The sequence below is a fragment of the Loxodonta africana genome, chromosome 7 (assembly GCF_030014295.1).
Source record: "Loxodonta africana isolate mLoxAfr1 chromosome 7, mLoxAfr1.hap2, whole genome shotgun sequence".
In the NCBI taxonomy this organism is placed as follows: domain Eukaryota; kingdom Metazoa; phylum Chordata; class Mammalia; order Proboscidea; family Elephantidae; genus Loxodonta; species Loxodonta africana.
The window spans coordinates 34,594,042-34,601,626 of NC_087348.1; the positions used below are offsets into that span (position 1 = coordinate 34,594,042).

Genomic DNA, 7,585 nt, shown 5'->3' on the forward strand with positions numbered 1-7,585 from the left:
CCCTGTGGCACAGTGGTTACGAGCTAGGCTCCTAACCAAAAGGTCGGCAGTTTGAATTCACCAGGCACTCTTTGGAAACCCTACGGAGCTGTTCTACTCTGTCCTACAGAGTTACTATGAGTCAGAATCAACTGCACGGCAACGCGCTTTTTTTTTTTCAGGGGACTCCTAGGTACCCAATAGATAGAACAGTGCCTGGTGTAGAGTAGGTGCCCCACGAATAGCCACTGATGAATGAGAGTAAGAAAGAGAATGAGAATCATAACATAATGGCTTCATGTAAATTAGAAACAGCACAATGCAACATGTCTTCCAAGGGATACAGGATATTTGAGGCCATTCCAGTTGGCGCCTGTGGGGAGGGAGAGGGTTGGAGTCAGGGAGGAAGGGTGAAAATAAAGAAGATGAGAGCAGGGCTTTGCTAGGACTTGAATGCAAAAGTGTGCTTAACTCTCCTCACCTGAGGTCTGATGACTCAAAAGTGTGCTTAAGTCAACTCTGTTCACCTGAAATTGGGGGTGGGGGTGGATGGGGAACCCTCTATTCACATAGCGTTTTCCAGGAAACTAGGCAGGTTTTTCTGTGTGCCTGTGTGCTTTAGGTGAAAGTTTACAGCTCAAGTTAATTTCTCATTTAAACATTTATACACAAATTATTTTGTGACGTTAGTTGTAATCCCCAAACAATGTGACAGCACACTCCCCCTTTCCACTCCCGGTTCCCTGTGTTTATTCAATGAGTTCCTGTCCCTTCCAGCCTTCTCATCCTGCCTCTGGACAGGAGCTGCCCATTTGGTCTCCTATATCTGATTGAACTAAGAAGCACACTCCTCACATGTATTATTTTTTGTTTTATAGTCCTGTCTAATCTTTGTCTGAAGAGAGGGCTTTGGGAATGGTTTCATTTCTGGGTTTACAGTGTGTCCAGGGCCATAGTTCTAGGGGTTCCTCCAGTGTCTGTCAGACCATTAAGTCTGGTCTTTTTACGTGGTTGTGAGTTCTGTTCTACATTTTTCTCCTGCTCTGTCTGGCACTCTCTGTTGTGTTGAAACTAGGCAGGTTCTTGCCCTCCTTACTCTGGATCTCAGAAGCCATTCTGCTCAAAGGACCCAGAGAGGAGGCTGGGAGCGGGGCAGCCCTGCTGGAGGTCACAGCAAGTCTCAGGCATTTCCTTCTAAGCCCCCAGATTCAATGATGGTGGAGGAAGCAGAACCCCAGAGTACAGGATAAACAGAGTCAGCCACTTGATGGCACATATGTAGCTCCTGACTGGGCACGATGGGGCTGCTGTGCGTGTTTGCTGTTTACTGAAAGAATGAAATGAATAAAGGAATGAAATTTGGGATTATTCAGTTTATTATTATTATGAGCTGCTTTGTAAAGGCACTGAGAGTTTTGAAAAGTGTCTGCTTTGGAATACGATGCCAGTTCAAGAGCCTTTACATTCCTGCCCTCTGTGCCTAAGGGGTCTGGAAAAATGGCATCACATGAGGTTAGGGAGAATGGGTGGGGAGAGAAAACCTTAAGAAACTGCTCTGAGAAACGGGAGTTCTGACCCAGAGGTAAGGACCAGGAGGGTAGAGTCTGGACTTCTGGGTCTGAGAAAGGAGGGTACTGGGGCCAGGACTCCTGGGTCTGGGGGAAGAGGGTGCTGGGGGCCTGGATTCTTGGGTCTGAGGGAGGAGGGAATCTGGACTCCTGGGTCTGGTGGAGGAGGGGACTGGCACCTGGACTCTTGGGTTTGAGGGAGAAAGGGTTCTGGGGCCTGGACTCCTGGGTCTGGGGGAGTAAGGGCTTGGGGAAAACACTAGAGGCAGCTGGTGGCCACAGGCAGGGCCACACCAATGATCACTAGCTCCGCATCATTTCCTGGATCCAGTTTTGGTATTGGCACAGGTTGGTGTAGACCCCTGGGCAACCAGGCAGGGCACAGCACTCCATCCCCCAGGACATGAGGCCCTGGTGCTGTCCTCCGCACACCAGGGGTCCCCCAGAGTCACCCTGAGAGGGAGAGACAGACATAAAGATACCATTGACAGATGGCCAGATCCATGGGTGTGAGAAACCAATGATAGGAGGCAGAAATGTGGGAGAGGGCTAAGGTGCTGAGCAGGGCCTCCAGGAGGCCATCCTGCCCAGCTCAGTAATCTCGGCCTGGGTGTGGGAGGGTCAGTCTGTCCTTCTGCACTGGTTCCTGCTCCCTCTCTGTGCCTGTCTCCGTCTTTGGTTCTCCCTGGTCCTCTCTTCATCTTAGCTCTATCTCTAAGAAACTGTCTTTGTATCTCCCTGCCTCTACCTCTCTCAGGGCTGGATTAAGATTTTAGAGAACCCAAGCCCAGTTTGCCATAATCATACCTCCCCTACCCATTGCCACTGGGTCATTTCTGACTCATAGCCACCCTTTAGGATAGAGGAGAACTGTCCTGCAGGGTTTCCAAGGCCGTAAATCTTCACGGAAGCAGACTGCCACATTTTTCTCCCCGAGAATGGCTGGTGGATTCAAACTGCTGACCTTTAAGTTAACAGCTGAGAGCTTTAACCATTGTACCACCAGGGCACCTTGTAGTTTCCCATATACCCACATGCAATAATGACAACGATGATAGCAGTCATTAGAGCTATGGGCAGGCTCTGCCTTATGCTCTTTCCGCGGATTAACTCATCTAATTCCACCAGCTACCCTAAGAGATGCTATTCCCTCTTGACAGATGAGAAAACTGAGACCTAAAGGCACTAGGTCCACTACTCAAGCTTGTATACCTAGGAAGCAGCTTAGACTGGCTATCACAATTGCTCTCAGTCCCTGGGTTTCTCTCCCTCTCTGGACCTCTGCTGACTTTCATGTTTCTGAGACCCTTTGGTGTCTATGTTCCACCCCCAAATAATATCCCCTTCTCCAGCTTCCACCCTGAGCCTCACCTGGCATGAGTCCTTGCCGCCCTGGGGGACCCCTGCACAAGCCATGCCAGGAGTGATTGCCCTGGAATAAGCTTGCCGGCACGCCTGATCAGAGAAGAGACTGATGTTCACGCACTGCAGAGAGTCAGGGTATCTGGCAGGGGAGGCGCTGAGGGGTTATCACTAGGTCTGTCTTCTGATAGGACCCAGAAGTCTGGGCCCCTAGTCTCCTCCTCCCTCAGACCCAGGAGCCCAGACCCCCAGCCCTTCCTCCTCCAGGGCCAGGAGCCCAGACTCCCAGTGCCCCCTCTTCCAGTCCTAGAAGCCCAGGCTCCCAATGCCTCCTCTTTCAGGCCCAGGAGTCCGTACCCGCAGCCCTTCCTCCTCCAGGCTCAGGAGTCCAGGTCCCCAGCACCCCCCCCCCCAAACCCAGAAGCCCATGCCTCAGCCCTCTTCTTTCCGTGATGCAGGAACCTGGGTCCTCACCAATGGGGCTGGATGTGGTGCCCCAGCCCAACACACCAGGGGATTCCAGGGCTGGCACAGGACTGGGCCACAGTGATGGGCTCCACTGCCCTCCCTAGGTGGACAGGCAACTCCAGCCGTAGCATCATCAGGTCGTTGTTGTGGGTCCGGGATTTGTATTGAGGGTGTGGCACTTGGCGAGCCACGTGTAACACCGGTTGTGTGGCTTCCCATCTGTTCAGGCTGTTCTTGCCCCAGGGCTACCCAAAGGATCCTGGCCTACGACCCCAAGAGTAGTCCTGCTCATGGTCTGAGCCGGAGACCCCTCCCCACCCTCTAGCACCATCTTCATCCCTGCAGATGAGTTTTCCTCCAAGTCTAATGTGCTTCCCTCTGACTGTAAGGAACCCTGGTGATGCAACGTTTAAGTGCTTGGCTGCTAACCGAAAGGTTGTCAGTTCAAATCCGCTCAGCAGCTCCTCGAGAGAAAGGCCCAATGATCTCCTTCCATAAAGATTACAGCCAAGAAAACTTTATGGGGCAGTTCTACTCTGACCCACATGGGGTTGCTCTGAGTTGGAATCAGCTCAATGGCACCCAACAAAAGCAGCATCTCTTTGACTGCAGGCTGAGGATTTCATGGTCTCCTGTGCCCTTTCCCATAGCCTGGACATTCTCTCTTAGCTCAACCCTACCTTCCTTCCCTCCGTCTCTTTAGTTGTGCTCTGGCTCCTGGCTTGGGTATAAAATAAGTATTATATGCTTTGACTTCTAGGTGAGACTCTGGACTACGACTCTAGACTCTAATCAGAATTGATATTCTGGAGTGGGCTCCAAGGCAACATCGTCTCTGTTATGGCCTGGGCTCTAGGTTCTAGACATTTTGAGCTTTTGATTGTAGGCTAGGACCAGGGCTCTACCATGAGTCTGAATTATGGCATAAATTCCAGATACTGGTGTGAGTTTTCAGTTTTAGGGTAGGATGAGGGTTCTATTTTGAGCTCTGTGTTATGGCTTGAGTCTGGGTTTGAGATATTGGTTTGAGCTTTAAGTTTTAAGGTAGGCCACGGATTCTATATTGAGCAATGGATTATTATGACCTGGACCCTAGATTATAGACACTGATATGAGTTCCAGTTTCTAGATTGAGCTCTGGGTTCTAGATTAAGCTCTGGTTTATGACCTGGGTTCTAGTCAATGGTTTGAGCTCTGTGCTCCAGCTGGGTTCAGGGCTTGAAACATTGGTCTGAGCTCTTGATTCTAAGCTGGGCTCTGTTTCAGATTGAATTACGGGTTCTAGTCTCAACTCTTGGCTCTAGACTTTGATCTGAGCTCTTCACTTCAGGTTGGGCTCTAGATTCTAGAAAGATCTCCAGGTTATGGCTTGGATTCAAGGTTCCAGATGCTGGTTTGTACTCTGGGCTTTGTTTTCAAGACACTGGGATGGAACCTGGGCTCTGGCTTCTAGATTGAACTTCAGGTTAACGCATTAGATCTGGTTTATAATCACTGGGTGAGTTCTGGGCTTTAGTCTGGCCTTTGACTTCTAGGCTGGGGTCTCGGTTCTAGGTTTAGGTATAGAATCCAGGGTGGGCTGTGGGTTTTATATGCGGCTTCAGATTATGGTCTGCATTCTGAATTTTAGAACTGGCTTCTAGATTGTTCAAAGAAGGGCTGTAGATTTGACTCTGAATTAAATCTTGGTTGTGGAATGAGCTGAAAGTTCTATTCTGTATTCCAAGTTCTGAGTTGTATGGTCCAGCAGGATTCCCCCAACACATTCTAGGAGCTTCCTGTCCGTTCTGAATTTATGGTTGGATTGCAGGTTCTAAAATGGGCTCTGGGTTCTAGGTGGTGTTCTGAGAAGGGTTCTAAGTTTCTGATTGTAGACTGTGCCCTGAATTCAACTACCAATCTGTAATGGGTCCCAAATCTTAGTCTTTATGTAGTGCTTGGGCTCTGGATGGATCTCCAGGTTATGTGTTAGGTTCTAGGTTCTGTGAGAGACTCCAGGCTGACCTATGGGTTCTAAGCTGTCTATCTGCCTTTAGAATCTAAACTGAGTTCAAGTTTTGTGGCTGATTCCATGTTCTGAGCTGTGTTCTTGGTACTAGACTCTTATCTAATCCCAAACCATGACCTAGATTCTACACTGGGTTCTAAACAGGGCTCCAGATTTTCAGCTGAGCTCTAGGGCTCCAGACTCTGGAATGTACTTGGGTCAAGCAGAGGGGAGGGGTCGCTCACAGTCGGGCGCGGTGAGTGGCAGTGATGGCCCACTGGTCTGACAGCAGGACTCCTCCACAGAGGAAGTGATGCCTGGGGTCTGCCAGTAGGGCCGCCTGCCACTGCTGGGAGTTCTGGATGCATGCATAGCCACCAAGCATTTTGTTCTCATCCTCTTCACTCTGTACCATGGCTAGAAATATGCAGAAGCGGGGTGGGGTGGGTAAAGCACATAAACAAATGCTCTACTCCTCAACCCTCTAGGAATTCATTGCTCGTAAGTCCCCTTCATTTCGACTCAGCCCCCCAAACCATCCTCTTTTATCTGTCCCACCCAATGGGAGATATGCCCAACATTACCCCATTATTGCCCTATACAATCAAGGAATCTGCTGACCTCCCTTACCACCACCACCATAATCACCACCATACCACCAAAAACCAAATCTTCTGCCATCGAGTCAATTCTGACACATAGCAACCCTATAGGACAGAGCAGAACTGCCCCTATAGAGTTTCCAAGGAGTGCCCAGTGGTTTTGAACTGCTGACCTTTTGGTTAGCAGCCATACCACTTCACCACTATGCCACCAGGGTTTCCAATCACCACCATAGCATCTGTTATTTTGTCCCACAGTCCCCTCATCCAGGTCCTTGCTACAACTACTACCCTTGACTCCACTCTCCCATATTTACTATCACCACTTTTATCAATATGTCATGTTTTCCTCCTTTAGTCCTTCCCCAATATACCCAAGGAGTTCTTTGTCCCTTCCATAACCTTCTCAATCAATGTAAACCCCCCAAATCTATTATCTCACCACTCACCCATTCAATCCATCATATCACATCTTCTTCCATGACCCCCCCTCCACCATCACTTATGACAACATTCCATCTTTTTCCATATTAGTTCTTCTGTAGCAGAGTCAAGAAGTGCCCTGTGCTGCTCAGGACAACAAAGTTCTCCACAATTCCTCATTTATTTCTCCTTGCCAGTTGTCTCCTATGGACCCCCCAATGCTGGTATCCTTACAACTCAGAACTTTTTCCCCACCACCCTCCTCAGCCATGATCCCCAAGCTACTCCCTACTTGTTCTCACCAGCCTACTTATGAACATCCTGGTTCCCCAGGGACCCCCCACCAACTCCACCCCCTGCCCATTGCTCTCTTACCTATAGCCAAGATTTGAAGTGCTCTTAGCAGGAAGAACATTCTAGGGGGGTGAGGGGCAGGTCCTGGAAAATGCAGAGAGAAAGTAATAGAGGAAGAGGTTGCAAGAGAATCAGGCTGAGAGACAGAGAGGGATAGATACCCAGGAAGGGGGACAGAGACCCAGAAATAGGGCAAGACAGAGACTCAGAGAGGGAGCAGAGACCCAGAAAGAGGAGGACAGAGACTGAGATGGAACAGGAGAGATAGAGTAGATGAAATGGGGAAGGATGCCAGGTAGCTGGAGAGGAGGCCCTGCGGCTAGAGGTCCCATCTTAACTTGAGGGGAGGGCCTGCCATTCTCAGTCCCTCCCTTAGCCTCTTAAATTCCCTAAAGACTGTCATTTGTCTCTGGGTCTTGGCAGCCCCATCCCTAGACCACGCGGTGACTCAGGAGGCCTGTCTTCCGCATTCCCACCTTCCTTGTGAAAGACCCAGGTTTGATTCCTGGCCAACGCACCTCACGTGTAGCCACCACCCACATGTCAGTAGAGGCTTGAATGTTGCTATGATGCTGAACAGGTTTCAGCAGTGCTTGCAGAATAAGACAGGCCAGGAAGAAAGGTCTGGCAATCTACTTCTTAATAATTAAAAAAAAAAATAGCCAGCAAAAACCCTACAGATCACGCTAGTTGAATCCTGTTGTGCAGAGTCACCGTGAGTCGAGAGTCAACTCAATAGCAGCTAACAGCAACATCTTAGCCATCTTGTTAGAGACAGGGATTAGGCAGCACCAGTGGAAATGCTACAGGAAACCAGGGCATGTTGAGTTCACCCAAGGAGA

The 7,585-nt window shown here is 49.6% G+C and overlaps 1 pseudogene; it reads right to left on the reverse strand.

Annotated features, from left to right (window-relative positions):
- Positions 1-1,792: 1,792 nt before the first annotated feature.
- LOC135231686 (kallikrein-14-like) lies at positions 1,793-7,162 on the reverse strand (annotated as a pseudogene).
- Positions 7,163-7,585: the final 423 nt, after the last annotated feature.